Here is a 20,954-nt window from a genome sequence, read left to right as displayed (position 1 = left end):
TATTGAAGAAGTAGCTATTGTTCAACCCTTGGAACAATAATCCTCTCTGATTCTTTGAATACCTTCCATGTCTCAGTCTCTCCTTTTTCTACCTTTATTTTTCCTAAACATCTTTTTAAAGACATAACACATACACCATACTCTGCACTCATTTAAAGTGTTTTTCAGTATGCTAAGAGTTGTGCAACCATCATCGTAATACAATGTTAGAACTTTTTCATATCAATCTGAAAAGAAACTCTGCATTAGTTAATCTCCTTTTCTTACGGGAACATCACCACCCCACTTCTCACACCCTAGGAAACATCTCATCTGTTTTGTGTTTCTACAGATTTTTTTATTCGGGACATGTAAAATAAATGGAATCATACAACATATAGTCGTTTGTGACTGACTTGACATAGTAACATGTTTTAAAGGTTCATTCATATTGTAGCAAGTATCAGAAATTCATTTCTTTTTATTATGATTGAATAACATGTCACAATGTGGATATGACCCATTTATTTACCACTTCATCAGTTGATAGGCCTTTATATTGTTTCTATTATTAACTATTGTGAATAATTTTGCTATAATCATTTGTGTATGAATTAAAATGTGGACATATGCCTTCATTTCATTTGGGAATATGCCTACAAGTAGAATTACTGGATCATATCGTGCTATGGTTTTGTTGTGTCCCCACCCAAATCTCATCTTGAATTGTAGTTCCCATAATCCCTACCTGTTGTGGGAGGGACCCAGTGGGAGGTAATTGAATCATGGGGGCAGTTATCCTTATGGTATTCTCATGATATTGAATGAGTTCTCATGAGATCTGATGGTTTTATAAGGGCTTTCCCCATTTTGCTCAGCACTTCTCCTTGCTGCCACCATGTGAAGAAGTGTTTGCTTCCCCTTCTGCCATGATTGTAAGTTTCCTGAGGCCTCCCCAGCCATGCTGAACTGTGAGTCAATTAAACCTCTTTCCTTTATAAATTACCCAGTCTTGGATATGTCTTTATTAGCAGCATGAGAACAAACTAATACATAGAGTAACATCATGTTTAATATTTTGAGGTACTGCTAAACTGTTTTTTAAAGTGGCTACTCAATTTTACAGTCCCATTAGTACCAGATGAGAGTTCCAATTTTTATTCATTCTCTCCAATACTTGTTATTGTCTGTCTTTGTTACTATAGCTCTCCTAGTGGGAAAAAGTAATATTTCATTGTGGTTTTGATTAGCATTTCCCTAGCAATTAATGATGCTGAGTATTTCTTCTGGCCATTTATATATATTCTTTAGAGGAATATCAACTGAGATATGTTACTCTTTTTTAAATTGGGTTATTTATATTTAATGATGGAGTTGTGAGATTTCTTTACACATTCTGGATAGAAATCCTAGTCTCTTTTTTGATATAAGATTGTAAATATATTCACCCATTCTAAGGTTTATATTTTTACTTTCTTGATAGTATTAGTTGCAGCATAAAAGTTTTAAATTTTGATGAAGTCCACTACAGGTTCTGTTTTATGGGTTTTTTTAGTGTTATGTCTAAGAAACCATTGCCTAGCCCAAGGTCATGAAGATTTACTCATGTATTTCCTGTGAAAATATTTGTATTTTAGCACTTACATTTAGGCATATGGTCCCCTTTGGGTAATATTTGCATATGGCATGAAGAAGGGGTCCAAATTTATACTTTTGCACATGGATAGCCAATTGTCCCAGCAAAATTGTTGGAAAGTCTGTTCTTTCTCCATTTTATTGTGTTGGCACCTTTATCAAAATCAATTGGCCATGGATGTAATGGCTTCTTTATGGATTCTCATTTACATTGATATAAATATTTATTGTGTACCACTCTTTCTTAATTACTATAGCTTTGCAGTAAGTTTTAAATTTGAGAAATGTGAGCCCTCCAACTTTGTTATTAAATACGAATAGCAAAGTCATTATCCTTTGCATTAAATATGAATTTAAAACTTGGCTTATCAATTCTGGGGGTAGGGAATAGCTAGCTGAGATTTTTACAGGAATTGTGCTGTATCTGTAGATCAATTGAGGAATATTGGAATCTTAACAATGTTAAGTTCTGATGAATTTCTTTCTGCATGTTTTATGGTTGTATCAGTTTTTTATTGCTGCTGTAACATTTTACTGCATATTTAGTGGACTTAATGGCTTAAATTACACAATGTTTTAGTTATTTTACATTTTTGTTTGTTTGTTTTTTAATCATTGGTCCATCACAGTGTTATGGGACTCAATCAAAATGTCAGCATGGCTGCCTTTCTCTCTGAAAGCTCTAGAAGAAAAGCAGTTTCTTTGTGTTTCCCAGTGTCCTCAAGCTGCCAACATCCTTGGCTCATAGTCCCTTTCCATCTTCAAATCCAGCAATGGTGGGTTGAGTTTTTCTTTCTCATGTTACATCACTTATACCTTGGCTCTTATTCGTTCTTCTGCTTTCATGTCTACAAACCTTTGTGATTACACTGGAACAACCAAATAATGTAGGATAATCTCTCTATCATAAAGTCAGCTTATTAGCAACCTTAATTCTTCTTTTCCATGAAACAAAATATATTCACAATTTCCAGGGATAAGGGTGTTATCTTTGAGGAAGCATTATTCTGCCTGCTGCAGTAATTCAATGTACTTGTCTTGCACTCTTTTTGTTAAACTCATCCTTAAGTATATTTTTCTTTTCTATAATATTGTAAATATAAATATCTTTTTAATTTGGGGTTAGTTATAAAAGCAATTGATTTCCACATGTTGATCTTGTATTCACTCATGTTGCTGAACTTGTCTATTAATTCTTGTGGTGTTTTAGTGGATTCCTTAAGATTTTCTAATTAATAAGATCATGTCACCTGAAAATACAGACATTTTCACTCCTTAATTACAAATATAGATAACTTCTATTTATTTTTTTTTCTAATTTCCCTGACTGGAACCTTTGCACAATGTGAACAGTAGTGGCAATAGTAGTCATTCTTGTCTTGCTCTTGATTTTAAAGAAAAAATATTATGTCTTTCACCTTTAAGTATGATGTTGCATGTGAGATTTTTCATAGGAAGCATTTATCAGATAGTTGACTGTTCTGTATTTTTTAACAATACCCTGGGGGTGTAAATTGCTCCACTATCTGATCCATGTAAATAAGGAATCTTTTAAAGGGAAAGGGTGCTGAGACTTTGAGGTTGCTCAGACCTCAGGGAGGCATTTTTTAGCTGTCTCTCTGCCTGGTTTTCTCTGGTCATCTTCAACTGCTCTACCAATTCCACTGTTGCTGTAAGATCTTGTAGCTATCAGTTTCCTTTTAGTTGCTCACCACTAAGATATCTATTGTTTTTGGCAGTGCCCTTGGGCATGATATTTCCCATACTGTTTTAAATAAAGCCAGTGTTGTTTGGGAGAGTTATACTCATGTCCTATTGCCACTGTAACAAATAACTGCAAACTTAGAGACTTAAATAACAGGTATCTATTCTATTACAGTCTTTAGGTAAGCGTTTAAAGTCAAGGTGCTGGCAAGGCTATGTTCCTTCTGCGAGTTCCATGGGAGAATCAGTTTATTTGCTTTTCAGCTTCTAGAGTCTATTAGCATTCCTTGGCTTGAGGCCTTCTCTAAATTACTCCAACTCTTGCATTTATCATTACATATACTTGTGTCTCTCCCTCTGACCTTCAGCTTTCCATCTTATAAGGACCCTTTTCATAACAATGGAACCACCCAGATAACCCAGGATAATCTTTTCATCTCAATATCCTTAATTTAATCAAATTTGAAAAGTGTCTTTTGCCATGTAAGGTAATATCTTTGCATGTTCTATGTATTAAGACATGGACATCATTGGAAAAACCTTGTTCTGCTTCAGCTGTGAGGTTCTTTGTGCGTAAGTCTTGTCTCTTTCCATGGGCAGAAAATCCATGTCATTGGATGAGATATTGGCCTACATCTCCCAGAGTAGCAACCCTGAACTCAGAGGAGATTTTAGACCCTTGTCTTCTGTGCTTGCCCCTCCTCGTGTGGAACTTCTGCCCTACAAGCAAGCGGTGGCAGACAGGTGCATTCAAGGCCAAGGATTCTTTACCTGATTCACCTAGAGCAGAGCCTTCACTCTGAAAGTGGTGGCTGTATCAGGAAAGAGCTCTGGAACAGAGTTATCTATAATCTGGAACTGAGACTATTACGGGGGGGGTCCTTGTTCCCAGAGCTCCCAAGATGGTGGCAGGCTGCTTCCAAGATGGCGGCAATCTTCCTATTCTCTGACCTTGGGTTCTTGGACTCACAGATTCCAAGGAATGGAATCTTGGGCCATGCAGTGAGTGTTATAGCTCTATTAGAAGCTGTGGGTCATGGAAGAGAACCGTGAAACCCAGCAACTAGTGTTCAGCTCACTTAGGATGAACCCAGGCACTTAGCCGTGCCGGAACAATGTTGAGCCTTTAGCCCAATCAGGAGCAGCTATGGACACCTCGCTGGATCAGGAGCACAGCGGACACCCTGCCAGATCCAGAGGGGTGGAAGTCAGTGGACGGCCTGCTATGGCAGCAAACAGCAGTGGTGAACGGCGAGCAAAAGCTCAGCTCAAACCGTAACACACACGGACCACAAGAGTGTGCAGCTGCAAGATTTAATATAGTGAAAACAGAGCTCCAATACAAAGGGAAGGGACCCAAAGAGGGGTAGCTGTTGTCTGATCCAATGCCTGGTTTATATCCTGATCATTGTCCCTCCCACTGTGCTCTCAGGCAATAGAAGATTGGCTATTTCTTTACCTCCTGTTTTTGCCTAATTAGCATTTTAGTGAGCTCCCTTTACTACCTGATTGGTCGGGTGTGAGCTAAGTTGCAAGCCCCCTGTTTAAAGGTGGATGCAGTCACCTTCCCAGCTAGGCTTAGGGGTTTTCAGTCAGCCTAGGAAATCCAGCTAGTCCTGTCTCTCAAGACTATGAAATGTGCCTCTGGCCTACCCTCCCTGGTTTAACTGCAGTCTTCAACTGAAAATTTGGTGAAGACGTAGCCCCATGTTGTTGGTAAATATGTCTGGAGTATAGCTCCCCTCACACTCAGCTGGGGAGAAGAGGGAGTGGTATGAGTGGATTATGGTTCAAATGCCACGAGCTCACTGTTCTTACCAAGATTTAGTAGATTTTCTTAAGTATATTTTTCCTCTATCTACTATAGGCCCGTAGGACCATTTCTGGAGACTTTGAATGTTTTTATATGTTTTATTCACAATTTTCAGTGGTTAAGTGATTGCTTCATTGGCAATAGTTTCCACCATGCTTTCCCTGTTACCATTACAGAAGTTTTTCTCCAATGTACCCTTTTATGTTGTGACGTGCTATGATTCCCTCTGCCCTACAACTCCCACTCACTCCAATAGAATGGAACCACCTATTCAAGAGATGCCAGACACATTATTACCAATGTTGTTTTTTAAGAAATTTTTTTTATTTCCATAAGTTACTGGGGAACAGGTGGTGTTTGACTACATGAGTCAGTTCTTTAGTGGTGATTTGTGAGATTTTGGTGCACCCACCACCCGAGCAGTGTACACTGCACCCAATTTGTGGTCTTTTATCCCTCACCCCCTTCCCATCCTTTCCTTCTGAGTCCCCAAAGTCCACTGTGTCATTCTTATGCCTTTGCCTCCTCATATCTTAGCTCCTACTTATGAGTGAGAATATACGATGTTTGTTTTTCCATTTTGGGGTTACTTCACTTAGAATAATATTCTCCAATCTCATCCAGGTTGCTGCAAATGCCATGAAGTTATTCCTTTTTATGGCTAAGTAGTATTCTATCTCATATATATATATGATATATATGTGATATATATGTGATATATATGATATATATGATATATATGTGATATATATGTGATATATATGATATATATGTGATATATTTATAATATATATCACAGTTTCTTTATCCACTCGTTGATTAATGGGCACTTGGGTTGGTTCCACATTTTTGCAATTGCGACTTGTACTGCTATAAACATGCGTGTGCAAGTATCTTTTTTGTATAATGACTTCTTTTCCTCAGAGTAGATACCCAGTAGCGGGATTACTGAATCAAATGGTAGTTCTACTATTAGTTCTTTAAGGAATTTCCACGTTATTTTCTCCATAGTTGTACTAGCTTACATTCCCACCAGCAGTGTAGCAGTATTTCCTGTTCACCACATCCACGCCAACATATATTATTTTTTATTTTTTTATTATGGTCATTGTTGCAGGAGTAAGGTGGTATCACATTGTGGTTTTGATCTGCATTTCCCTGATAATTAGTAATGTTGAGCATTTGTTATGTTTGTTGACCATGTGTATATATTCTTTTGAGAATTGTCTATCCATGTCCTTAGCCCACTTTTTGATGGAACATGATCAAGGGGGTTTTATAGCAGGGATGCAGGGATGGTTTAACATATGCACATCAGTAAATATGATACACCACATAAACAGAGTTAAAAACAAAAATCACATAATCATCTCAATAGACGTAGAAAAAGCATTTGACAAAATCCAGCATCCTTTGTGATTAAAACTCTTAACAAAATCAGCATACAAGAGACATACCTCAATGTAATGAAAGCCGTCTATGACAAACCCGCAGCCGACATAATACTGAACGGGGAAAAGTTGAAAGCATTCCCTCTGAGAACTGGAACAAGACAAGGATGCCCACTCTCACCATTTCTCTTCAACATAGTACCGGAAGTCGTAGACAGAGCAGTCAGACAAGAGAAAGAAATAAAGGGCATCCAAATCAGTCAAGGGGAAGTCGAACTGTCACTATTTGCTGATTATATGATTGTATATCTAGAAAACCTTCAAGACTCCTTTTGTAAAAATTGTATTAGGACATGCCTTCCATTTGTTCACTGACAGATTGTAAAAACTCCATGTCCAAGATCTCTAAGATGAAGCTACAGAGGACAACACGATGATTTTTCCCACACTTTACATGCTGACTAACTCAAATCACTGTTTCCTGATGTCTGCCCTGAATTATGTTATTTTCATATGCGTGCTTCTTTTCTCTGAGCTGAAGCTCATAGTTTCTTTGCTCCTTTTAAATTTCACTTTGAGTCTTTAACTATATTGTCTCTATTCTGTCTTTATGTCTTCCTTTTAGCACTTCCTTTCCTTACTGTCTTATTTAAAATTAAACATCCTCTCTATCTGTAATTCACCTCTTATTTATTTCTGATGTTCAAGGTTTTTATATAGCAATTAATAATCAGGTAATCTTGAAATTAGGATTGTTGATGTCTTTCTAATTCGAAGAGGTTTTGAGGTTCCAGGTGGGCCCAGAGACTCTGAAATTTACTCCAGTTCCATCTCTTGTTGCTAATCCCCAATAGACCCTTGACATATGGTTCCTTGCCTTATTTATCATTTTCTGCACTGATACTCTCACACAAGCATTTCACAGGAGTTTAAAAAGAAAGGCTGGGACAGTAAGGAATGAATGTTGACTTCAGGGAGAACTAAAGAGGAAGTTTAGAGAGCATATAAGCCTAAAAAATGCAAAACATTTTCAAAGGGGATTGATTTGATAAGAAAAATAATAGAAGGGTAGGGGACAGGGAATAATAAATTTAGTTGATTCTTAAATGATTCAACTAATCTAGATGAAATAGGAGAAGACTGAGGAGAGGTTCTGGAGCCTAAAACATTAGGCTCTGGAATCTCAAATTCTCCCTCTCAGCAACGTCTTTTTATTCCACCCTTCCTTTCCTCTTGTCTCCCAAAAATATGTCACAGAGATAGAAATAAACAAAAAAAGGTTAAGAATTGTACTTTAAGCATAGTGTCAGAATTTATCTTATGGAGGAGGCTGTCTTTTGATTAGCAAAACAAACTGGCATAACTTTTTAACTGAAAAATAGGCTTCAGATTATTTCCTAGTAGGTTGGGAAACAACCTAAAAATTAATGAATAAATAAACAGAATGCATTGCTTAATAAGCAAGAGGAGCAACAATAAGTAGCATTTAGTGAGCTCTTACTATGAACCACATATATTTACAGGCATTACATATGCAACAATTTCTTTAATCTTCACCATCCTATGAGGTAGGTATTTCTAGTGGTCTCATTTTACAGATGGAGAAGATAAACCATAAATTGATCAGTAACTTTCTCAATGTCACCAGAGTAATGATAGGGCAGGGATTTGAAAACTAAGTATTCCTCCATTCTGTCCACAGCAAGAAATATAGAAAGATACTTGACAAAAAGATGGCTGGGAAGAGAAGTGTGGGAACCCTAATGAAAAAATAATGGAGGAGAGCTGACATGAATCAGAGGAAGACAAATATGGAAAGATGACCATGACTGGAACTTAGCGCATGGAGATAAAGTCAGCTGGTGAAATTCTGTATTCACCAGAAAGATAGATTTTTTTTTTGACAGAGTATCTCTCTGTCGCCCAGGCTGGAGTGCAATGGTACAATCTTGGGTCACCGCAACCTCCACCTCCTGGGTTCAAGCAATTCTTCTGCCTCAGCCTCAGCCTCCCGAGTAGCTGGGATTATAGGCAAGCACTACCACACCCGGATAACTTTTGTATTTTTAGTAGAGACAGGGTTTCACTATGTTGGTCAGGCTGGTCTTGAACTCCTGACCTCAGGTGATTCACCTGCCTCAGCCTCCCAAATTGCTGGGATAATAGGCATGAGCCACCATGCCTCACCTCTAGATTTTTTAGAAATATAGTTATTTAATATTCAACTTTAAACAATTATTTTTTTCTGTGCTGAGACATAAACATTTTCTAATAACTCAAGCTTTCAATAACAATCTGCTATGTGTTGCCAGGGTCTTGGAGAAAACCAAAGACAAAGGAACCATCTTCTTCCCTGAGGTCAACAATGGAAGGAGACGTAGAAGACACAAAAACAAGAACTTGGCAGGCTCAGGACATGACAACGGAGGTGATTTTTTTTTTTTTAATTATTATTATACTTTAAGTTTTAGGGTACATGTGCACAATGTGCAGGTTTGTTACATATGTATACATGTGCCATGCTGGTGTGCTGCACCCATTAACTTGTCATTTAGCATTAGGTATATCTCCTAATGCTATCCCTCCCCCCTCCCCCCACCCCACAACAGTCCCCAGAGTGTGATGCTCCCCTTCCTGTGTCCATGTGTTCTCATTGTTCAATTCCCATCTATGAGTGAGAACATGCGGTATTTTGTTTCTTGTCCTTGCGATAGTTTACTGAGAATGATGATTTCCAATTTCATCTATGTCCCTACAAAGGACATGAACTCATCATTTTTTATGGCTGCATAGTATTCCATGGTGCATATGTGCCACATTTTCTTAATCCAGTCTATCACTGTTGGACACAACGGAGGTGATTTTTAAGACATCATCTTGGAAGTCTGCAAAAAGTTGAGGGAGGCCACTGAATTCCCTTGACTAACAGAAAGGGATTCAACATAAGTTCATTATGAGTTGAGGTGACACTGTCAAGGCTGGGGACTTGAAAATACACAGGAAGCTATCCTCTCAGAGACATGAACACTGCATCCCTAGGCTCTGTGCTTTGCACCCGCTGGGCCTCAGGCAAGATGTGGAGCCATTGTGCCCATACTTTTATTCTTTATGCATAAAAATTGTACATATTTATAGGGCAAATGTGACATTTTAATATATGCATACAATGTGAAATGATCAAACCAGAGTGTTTGTGATATTGATTACCTCAAATATTTATTGTTTCTTTCTGTTGAGAACACTCAAAATCCTCTCTTCTGGTTATTTTGAAATATACTATAAATTATTGGTAACTATAGTCACCTTACTATGCTATAGAATACCAGAACTTATTCCTTCTATCTAAGTATAATCTTTTTTTTTTTTTTTTTTTTTTTTTGGAGATGGAGTCTTGCTCTGTTGTTCAGGATGGAGTGCAGTGGTGCAGTCACAGCTCATTGCAGTCTTGACTTCCCAGGCTCAGGTGATCCTCTCACCTCAACCTCTCGAGTAAATGGAACCACAGGCATGCACCACTATGCCTGGCTAATTTTTAAATTATCTGTAGAGATGTGGGCTTGCTATGTTGCCCAGCCTGATCTCGCACTCCTGGGCTCAAACAATCCTCCCACCTCAGCTTCCCAAAGTGCTGGCATTACAGGCATGAGCCACTGCTCTGGGCTCTAACTCTTTTTATCTAAATATGCTTCTCCAGTTAGCTGGCTAGCTAAATGGATGGATAGACAGATAAAAAGATGGATGGATGGATGGATGGATAGATGGATGGATGCATGGATGCATGGATGCATGGATGGATGGATAGATTAAATAGAAAGATAATAATTAAGTAAAAAGTATTGATAATAATCTTTTGATAAATTTAAACTATTCCCTCATTTATTTCCATTGTCATGCATTATTTTTGTATATTTTATTCTTATTGGAATATGATATTGACAAGCATTAAATAAAAAATTATTGTATATTCCTAAACAGATAGATCCTCGAGTTTAAAAAGTTTCAGTAAGTCATACTGGCATTTTAAAATCCGGTAATTAGGTAATTTTATTCATTCATTGACTTATTCGCGTATTACAAACATTTCTTGAACACATCTTTCTAAAAAGTATATTAGAGATCAAAGTTCAATGGGAAGATATATAAAATGTTACTGTGGGGGGCCAGGCATGGTGGCATGCCTGTAATCCCAGCACTTTGGGAGGCTGAGGTGGAAGGATTGTTTAAGCCTAAGAGTTCAAGACAAGCCTGGGCAAAATGGCAAGACTCTGACTCAACAACAACAACAAAAAATTAAAGAAAAAAGTTGGTCGTGGTGGTGTTTACCTGTAGTTCCAACTACTCTGGAGGCTGAGACAAGAGGATCACTTGAGCACAGGAGTTTAAGGCTGCAGTAAGCTGTGATCATGCCACTGTACTCCAGCCTGAGTGCAGTAAGCTGTGATCATGCCACTGTACTCCAGCCTGAGTGACAAAGACCCCATCTCTAAAGAAAAAATAAAATAAATAAATGTATATACAATTTTACCGTGGTGGATGATTTTGATAATGAGTTAGGGTGTGACTAAATCAGGGTATAAAATAACACTTTATTGGTGTTTTGGCTAGATATTAAGAAATCTGTTTTTCCTTTCTCTACCACTTCTTTCCCAGAAAGAAAATAAATGCAGAGCATGAAAAACTAACCCTTACATATTATGTAAGGATTTAGGTGTTAAACTCCATTGTAGAAACTGATAACTTCACCTAAACCATTTGGTAGGCTCCTTTCATATATACCAAGAAGGATGGAATTTTACTGAGAAAAAACTTTTAATAAGACAGGATTAAGGTATTTCTCTACCATCATGAAGCCAGAAGGTCAGGTATAATCACTCTGAAGCAAAGAAAGTCGAAGTCAGAGAACATCTGCTGGTGTCTGTGTTCCTCACAGGTGGGAGGGCAACCAGAGAATTTATCCTGTTGCATCAAATGAGATGACTGGAGCTGTCTGCTCCAGACCTGGTCATCTGAGACAGCAGACTTGGACCCAGCAGCAAGCGTTGAAGGATGGAGGGAGGAGGCGACAGAGAACATGCATAAATCACCAAGCTAGAGAAGCCTCAAGTATCTTCCCTTAAATGCATGCAAAAGGAATCCTGAAAAGAATGAGAGAAAGAGAAATAGTCAAGCCTGCTTTTAGACTGCACAGACCTGGGCTAACCTGTTAATGTCCTTGGAATCTTTACCCCTAGAAAACAGAGGACAGTTAGTGCCGTAGACTCTGACCAGCTTGGTTTGTGACTCACTCTCCCTACTGGTGGGAAGTAGAATCATGACCAGAAACCTTGATCTTGAGGAGATCAAAAAACACAGAGCAAAGATCAAGAACAAGGGGAGTAGGAGCAAGAAAAACTCGAGCATCCCTGCCGCAGTAGAGGAGAAAGTTACAAAGGAGTAGAGGTAATCCTGATGCCCAGAAAATGAGCAGAAGCTGGCTGGAAATCATTCTTTTCATAGTCACTGCCCTCTTGGGCAGCCTGGCATTCCTGGTAACCTAAAGCCCAGTCCCATTTCTGCCCCCAGGTTGCATGAAATAGCCCTAACATTTGTAATTAATGCCTTAATTTTATTAAACTAGCAGAAAGCAGTTTCTATTATAATCCCAATTTGTAAATGGATATAAACTCTTGCCTTTTGTAAGGCTATGCCAGTGGGTAGTGTGATAAAAATGAATTGGCAAAACTTCTGCCTTTAAAAATTAACAGTAGGGAAGATGGGCAGATAGTTAAAAACCACTGTGTCAAACCACTGAAGGGCTATCATTATCTCCAAGCTTCAGATGAGGGAATTGAGAAGCCAAGTCATTCAATACCTTGCTCAGCATCCACAACAAGAAATTCAGGGTTGAGCACCTACCAATCACAGAACACAGGCTAAATCCAGGAGAACCAGGAGGCAATTCCAAAGTGAGCAGCTCACTTGGCACTGCTCCTATCCAGAGTCTTTGGACCATGGATTCAACATCCTTCCATGGACTCAAATCTCTTTATTTTGGAGATACCTTTGGAGAACAAAATTACAAGTTTCTCAGAGGCATGGCTTATGAGAAATTTAGCTTGCCTGGCTTATGAATAATCAGATGATCCAGTGACTTTTGGGGTGAAATAAGCACTATGCTTAAAATGGAAAAGATTTAGTGTGTGTAATTAAATTGCTCTGTAAGAATAGCCACAGAAGTTCCATGTGTTTAAATCCACAATTTCATTAATGTTCTGAAGATAATCTAGGGAAGTCATACATCAGTTAGGTGTGGGGCAAATAGCCCTGGGACACAAAAACCCTGAGATCTAATATTGCTCTGAATCGTTTTCATAGGATGACTAGGGACAAGCCATTCATTCTTTCTAGAACTCAGTTTTCTCATCAGAAAATGAAAAGATCAGACTGGATGAACACTGGCTCCTTGCAGACATGCTAATTTGTAAATAAAACTTTATACTTATACAGTGTTAAAAATGAGGAATGAGTTCAATGTTGGTGTAATCTATTTTCTTTCTCTCCTCTTTCTAGAAGAACACCAATATGGATCAAGGAAGGATTGAAAGACAGTAAAGGGCACACTAGGACTCTGTACAAAGAGGGAGAGAAGATACAGCCTCTTCCTATGTATGATTCTCTTTCTTCCTCCCTATGTGGATAGCTGCAGTCGTAAATGAGTCCATTAGGACCTGCTATTGATTAATGTGTCCTTGTCCTTGTCCTTGGAAAGTCCTTTGCAACCAAAATAAGTTTGTGGGGCAAGAAAACATAGAATGAGTGGCTCAGGGTGTCTCTACATTATTAGAGAATTTGGGGAGTGTTGTATGTGCCCCCTGAAGTTACAACTGAGATGTAAAGATTGGGAAGATGGAATTACTAGAGAGGATGGAAAGGAATAAAGAGTTTGCAGTTGTTTTGTTTGTCTCCTGCTTGTACCGACAGGACCCAGCACGAGGAGACAGGGAACAAAGAGTTATTTACAAGGTCCTGGAAATTTAGCTTATCTGGAAGCCTGGGTTTAACTGTAATTGTCTGCATTAAGCCTGCTGAGGATACACACTGTTGGTTTCAGAATAGGCCCAAGAATAACCATATTCAAGCGCTTCAGTTCTTTCCATTATGAATACAACACCCTAGGGCAGGTTTCTAAGGGCCCTGACAATTTGAATTACTGTCTTTTCCTACTTGCCTGCTTGCGACTGAGCTTACAAGGAAATGACTTTAAACAATGTCACACCTCTTTACCCACAGACACAGTTTGCAGGACCTCATTCGCACTCCAATGACAATGAAAGGAAGGGGGTGTTGGGCAGAGAAGCAAAGAGCTCCGGTTCTCACCATCACACGGTAGCGGTAGCGGGTAAGCCCCCCGCAACCTTGGCAAAGTCATTCCCCAGTTCCTGCACTCACTTTCCCTATCGTGGCAAAATGAAGGGCTGGACTAGAAGAGAGAATCTTTCTTTATGAATCTTTCCAATTTTTAACTCCATTCAATTCAACAAACATTTGCAGGGTGGATACTATGTTGCACTCACGGAGCTACACAGCTCCCAGCTGTATAATTTTTTTTTATTCCATGGAAAACTAGAGTCAGGTAATTTTCATGCAATTTTTAGCATGAAATCACTGGACTGGGAGCCACAAGACCTAGGTTCTGCTTACAGCAACATCATAAAATATTTGTGTGATCTTTACAGTTACATTAGCCATCTGGGTTTTAGTTTCATCATCTGTAAAAGGAGAAGGAAACATGAGCATTATGTTGATAGTTCACAGGCAGTCTGAAGTATTTTGTCATCCACCAGTCTTTTTTTTTTTTTTGAGTGGGAGTTTTGCTCTCGTTGCCCAGGCTGGAGTGCAATGGCGAGATCTCGGCTCACCGCAAACTCAGCCTCCTGGGTTCAAGCAATTCTCCTGCCTTAGCCTCCCAAGTAGCTGGGATTATCATCATGGGCCACCATGCCCAGCTAATTTTGTATTTTTAGTAGACATGGGATTTCTCCATATTGTTCAGGCTGGTCTCGAACTCCCGATCTCAGGTGATCCACTTGCCTTGGCCTCCCAAAGTTATGCAATTACAGGCGTAAGCCACCGCGCCCGCCCTCATCCACCAGTCTTATAACCACCATGCACTGAAGGCATATTCTGTGCTACTTGTCAGATAAGAACTGAGGATTTGGAGAAAAATAAATAACCTGTGTAGTTCTTACAATAAATTAGAAAGGGTACTTAGATTTATTCTCTTTTGACTTTGCCTTATTCAGGAAATCTTCCCTGAGGCATAATCAGAATTTTTTCTCCTCCCTCTTTTTCCTGGAATCTTGAGCATTGTTTTAGTAGGAAGTTATTGTACAGCATAGACCTGGTTAATTTACATTCCTGTCTTCCCTTTCAGTCTGGGAGTCCTTGAGGACAGATCTTGGCCACTAGGTTTTCTGTATTTACAATTCTTATACAGGTTCTGCAACCTAGCAGGTGCTCAATGTAAGTGCTTCCTAATGATTCCCTGTCACTTATTACTCTATTCCAGGTGTAAGTTTGTTCCCAACATACCAGACAGAGAGCAACTCTCACCAGAGAAGATCCCAATGTGTTTTATGCTAGATCTGACTTTAATTAAGTGTAAGTTGATTAGCTAATTTTACATTTGTTCATTCACTTGGAATATTATAAAGCAAAGCCTCGTTCTCCTCTCCTTCCCGTTGTAGGTAGACAATGCTCCCATCAGTGCTGGAACTGGCCCCGGTAACTTGCTTTAGCTGATGGAATGTTACCAAACACAACATGATCAAAGGCTTGAGAGATGATTTCCCTCCTGTGCTTCCGCAATTACCATGAAAAGAACATGGCCTGGTGGTCCCTGATCCCCAAAGAATGACGGACACCTGGAAAAAGCTTGGAGTAACAGATTCATGAGCAAGAATAAATAATTATTGTTTTAATTCATTGTGTTTTGAGATAATTTATTATTCAGCACTTTGATAACAAAAGATGACTGATGTGAATAGAAAACCATAGCTGAATCATTCCTTTAGACATCTTGAGGCTTCTCTCTCCATTACCTCTCCAAATTCTAGAGAATATATTTGCTCAATAGAGATTGAGAAAACAAAAAATGTAGGACGTTGGGTACGGAGATTAAGGGCACAGTCATTGCCTTCAAAGAACTCACAGTCGTGTAGGAGAGGCAGATAAGTAAATTGATGAATACAGTAAGATGTTACATGTGCTTTGAGAGGCTGAGGCCACACATATATGGGCAGCTATGAATGACCACGTAGAGGGACACCTGAACAAATCTAGCAGGTAAGTGAACTTACTGAAAGCTTTTAAGAAGTGGTGATGTTAAGCTGAGTTTTGACAGATCAGTAAGAAATAATAAAATGTAGAGAGATTAAAGGTGATAAAGCAGAAGGAGTAATATGTGCAGTCTCTTGAGTAAAAGAGAGCATGACATGATGAAATACAGAAAACATCTCAGACTTTGAAATCAGAAGGGTAGTGGGTTTACATCTTGACTCCACCACTTACCAACTATACTAATTTGCATAATACTTAGCTTCACTAAGACTCAGTTTTCTTAACTATAAAATGGGAATAGTTTTACACTCCTTGCAAAAGTAGCTGTGAATGTTAGATATAACACAAGCAGAAGAAGACGTGCAGAGGTAGCTAGTGATGAAGAGGAGGGCAGCAAGAGAGTGAAGAGAAAGAGGAGGGGAATAGAGAGGAAGAAGAGGAAAATAATGCAGTTAAGCTTTTCTTGTGCATCAAAGCAAGGAGGTAAATCTGTTGCAGACCCTTTAAAATGGCTTTAGAAAGAAATTAAACAAAATGTTTCTAGCAGAGATGAATAACCAGCAAGTTTCATTTCTGGTGGTGTGACTCCTACAGAAGCAAACATCTCTAGCCTTCCATAGTGCTTGGAGTGGCACCTTGCCTGCTCAGTCAGCTCTACCATGCTTTGTGAGGGTGTCCCAAGCCCACTTTGATTGGGATCTTCAAAATTTGGAGCATTGTCATGTGAGAAGGAGATTTGGGGTATCGGAATTTAAATTCTCACTGCTCACCTGTGCTACAGTGCTGCAACTTCCCTCCATCTCCAAACACAGCTCTTACCACTCTCCCCCTTACTCACTAGCTCGCACATGCATGGGCCATCCTTTGATTTCTCATAGACACCGAGATTTGCTCTTCCTCAAGGTCTTTGCCTTTGCTGTTTACTCTGCTTAGAATTTTTCTCCAGAGTTTGCATCTTTGTTTTTCACAGCTGACTGCTAGTCAAAACTCAGGTTCTAATTCCAACAATTCCCCCTCAAAGATATTTTTTTCCCTGACAACCCACTTGTGATGATGCATTTCAAAGATAATTTATATGAAATCATGTATTTCAAATGTACACCTTTACTATCTCTTTCCTATTCACACTCAGTCTAACTACATGAGTGAGATCTTCTAAGCCTGAAGCCTAGAAAAATGACTGGAAAACCATAGGTGTCCAATGATTCTGTACACACACACACAGAGAACTAATTGGTATAATGTCTAAGGACACAGGGTCAGCTCAATAAGAGGCTAATTTATCTAACCCAAATCTTCCTCAAAATGGAATGGGGGATATTCATGAAACTCTGAAGCAGAGTATAAAAGGCAAGAACAGGATCTGGATCGGGGTGAGAGATGAGGCAAGAGATGTCCCAGAGTGTAATTCATGTAGATTCTTAACTGTCACATTGCCAAATCACATTTTATTGTTTAGATAACATAGAGTCTTTGAACAGTGTATTAATCAGGACTTTTGTTTAAAAAATAAAATCAATCTAGCTATCTCAAGCAGGAAAAGAAATATTTATTATATTACAGCACTCACAGAGCCTCTGAGAGGATCAGATGTCTTGGGATTGGTGTTATACAGCCATTAATAAAGAAGCTAGGACACGACCCTCTGCACACACCATGGGGCTTGTCTAGCAGAAATGCTACTGCCCCCACGGCCATCCTGGGCAACTGACTCTACAACTGGGTACCAGAAATGTCACCAGAGCTGTCTCAGAGTAGGTGATCAGGTTGCTCACTTCAACTTTCAGGTGTCACAGGTGTGCATCTGCTTTGCAGGATCTTGGACCTACGTGAAACTTCGGCTGCAAGAGTGTCTAGGTATTGCAGCTCTTCTCTTTTCAACCTCTCCAGTGAAGAAACATATGTCAGGAAACCAGGGGTGGGGGTGAAATAAACCAGCCCACTCTCTTCCACCAGTCTTATCCTCACAAAACATTAGTCCTGGCAGGGATTCCAGAGAGTTTTGCACGGTGTAGAAAGTGGGAATAGATACTTTCTAAGGTATCTTCCAACATTGGGATTCTTTGACTCTTTGGGGCTCAGCTTCTTGAAGACAATATAAGTTAAGGGAATGGTATTATTTTTTATTAAATAACTGTCATGTTTCCCAACACTAAGCCAAGAGTCTTGCCTATATTGATTTATAAAATCCTCTCAGAAATTCCATCAGGTAAGGGATGAAAATTCTACCAGATATTAGTCTGTTCTCACTCTGTGAATAAAGACATGTCTAAGACTGGGTAATTAATAAAGGAAAGAGGTTTAGTTGACTAACCGTTCCAAATGGCTGGGGAAGCCTCACAATCATGGTGGAAGCAAAGGAGGAGCAAAGTCACATCTTACAATGCAGCAGGCAAGAGAGCATATGCGAGAGAGAGCTCCCTTTTATAAAACCATCAGATCTTGTGAGACTTATTCACTATCAAGAGAACAGCATGGGAAAGACCCATCCCCATGATACAGTTATCTCCAAATGGGTCCCTTTCACAATACATGGAAATTATGGGAGCTACAACTCAAGATGAGATTTGGATGGGGACACAGCCAAACCATGTAAAGGACCATCTCTTTTTTTCCACTCACCTTCTGACTTTCTGTCCATGTAGGTTTCCTGAGCTGGGATTCTCTATTCTAAATGAAGAAAAGTTGATTTCCAGAATTCAGAATACTTATTAAGCCGCATATTTTTTCCTATGTGGGTGCAGGGTTGTTGGCCTTTAAAAGTCAGCACCAGGCCAAGATGGCTGAATAGAAACAGTTCCGGTCTGCAGTTCTCAGCAAGACCAATGCATAAGACGGGTGATTTCCGCATTTCCAACTGAGGTAGACTGTTCGTCTTATTGGGTGCAACCCATGGAGAATAAGCAGAAGCAGGATGGGGCATCTCTTCACCTGGGAAGTGCAAGGAAGTGCACAGAGCCCGGGGACCTCTCTCACAAGGGAAGTGGTGAGGGACTGTGCTACCTGCCCAGGGTACTATGCATTTCCCATGGATTTTTGCAATCCATGGATCTGGAGATTCCCTTGTGAGCCTACACCACTAGGGCCCTGGGTTTCAAGCACAAAAATGGGCGGCTGTTTGGGCAGGCCCTGAGCTACAGGAGTTTTTTTCATACTCCAGTGGTGCCTGGAACTCCAGCGAGACAGGAGAACTGTCCACTCTCCTGGAAAGGGGACTGAAGCCAGGGAGCCAAGTGTCCTCACTCAGTGGGTCCCACTCCCACAGAGTCCAGCAAGCTAAGAACCACTGGCTTGAAATTCTCACTGCCAGCACAGCAGTGTGGAGTCGTCCTGAGACAATTGAGTTTGGTGGGGGTAGGTTCAACTATAACTACTGTGGCTTTAGTAGGCAGTTTTCCCCTGACAGTGCTAAGAAGACTGTGAGGTTTGGACTGGAGAGAATTCACCACACAACAGCAAAGCAGAGACACGAAAAGCCCTTCAAAAAATAAATGAATCCATGAGCTGATTCTTTTTTTAATAAATGAACTAAATAAATAGACCACTAGCGAGAATAATAAAGAAGAAAAGAGGGAAGAATCAAATAGACACAATAAAAAATGATAAGTGGGATATCACCACTGACCCCACAGAAATATAAACCATGATCAGAGAATACTATAAACACCTCTATGAAAATAAACTAGAAACTCTAAAAGAAAAGAATAAATTCCTGGACATATACACCCTCCAAAAACTAAACCAGGAAGAAGTCGAATCCCTGAATAAATCAATTACAAGTTCTGAAATTGAGACAGTAATTAATAACCCACCAACAAAGAAAGCCCAGGACTAGACGGATTCACAGCCGAATTCTACAAGAGGTACAAAAAGGAGCAGGTACCATTCTTTCTGAAACTATTCCAAACAATTGAAAAGGAGGGACTCCTCCCTAACTCATTTTATGAGGCCAGCATCATCTTGACACCAAAACCTGGCAGAGACACAACAAAAAAAGAAAACTTCAAGCCAATATCCCTGATGAGCATCAATGCAAAAATCCTCAATAAAACACTGGCAAACCAAATCCAGCAGCACATCAAAAAGCTTATCCATTATGATCAAGTCAGCTTCATCCCTGGGATGCAAGGCTGGTTCAACACATGCAAATCAATAAATGTAATCCATCACATAAACAGAACCAATGACAAAAACCACATGATTATCTCAATCAATGCAGAAAAGGTCTTTGATAAAATTCAACAGCCCTTCAGGCTAAAAGCTCTCAATAAACTAGGTATTGAGGGAACATATCTCAAAATAATAAGAGCTATTTATGACAAACCCATAGTTAATATCATACTGAATGGGCAAAAGCTTGAAGCATTCCCTGTGAAAACAGGCACAAGACAAGGATGCCCTCTCTTACCACGCCTATTCAACATAGTATTGGAAGTTCTGGCCAGGAGAATCAGGCAAGAGAAAGAAATAAAGGGCATTCAAATAGGAAGAGAGGAAGTCAAATTGTCTCTGTTTGCAGATGACATGATTCTATATTTAGAAAACCCTATTGTCTCAGCTCAAAAACCCCTCAAGCAGATAAGCATCTTCAGCAAAATCACAGGATACAACATCAATGTGCAAAAATCATAAGCATTCCTATACACCAAGAATATAGACAAGCAGAGAGCCAAATCATGAATGAACTCCCATTCACAATTGCTACAAAGAGAATAAAATACTTAGGAATACAGCTTATAAGGGATGTGAAGGACCTCTTTAAGGAGAACTACAAACCATTGCACAAGGAAATAAGAGGGGACATAAAAAAATGGAAAAACATTTCATCTTCATGGATAGGAAGAATCAATATCATGAAAATGGCCATACTGCCCAAAGTAATTTATAGATTCAATGTTATTCTCATCAAACTACCACTGACATTCTTCACAGAATTAGAAAAAACTACTTTAAATTTCATATGAAACAAACAAAAAAAAATGCCCATATAGCCAAGACAATTCTAAGCAAAAAGAACAAAGCTGGAGGCATCATACTACCTGACTTCAAACTATACTACAAGGCTACAGTAACCAAAACAGCATGGTACTGGTACCAAAACAGACATATAGAAT

The 20,954-nt window shown here is 39.3% G+C and overlaps 1 long non-coding RNA gene across 2 annotated transcripts in view; it reads right to left on the bottom strand.

Annotated features, from left to right (window-relative positions):
• Positions 1-20,954, bottom strand: part of LOC129398648 (uncharacterized) — a 258,989-nt gene that overhangs the window by 51,977 nt on the left and 186,058 nt on the right. For both annotated transcript variants that reach the window (XR_010113036.1, XR_008626517.2), the window contains one exon: positions 6,589-6,710. This is a non-coding gene — a long non-coding RNA (uncharacterized LOC129398648). The remainder of the gene's footprint in view (positions 1-6,588; positions 6,711-20,954) is intronic.

This window comes from Pan paniscus, chromosome 7 (genome assembly GCF_029289425.2).
Source record: "Pan paniscus chromosome 7, NHGRI_mPanPan1-v2.0_pri, whole genome shotgun sequence".
NCBI classification, from domain to species: Eukaryota; Metazoa; Chordata; class Mammalia; order Primates; family Hominidae; genus Pan; species Pan paniscus.
Note: the sequence above shows the minus strand (reverse complement) of the source record. Positions and strands in the feature narration are given on the sequence as shown.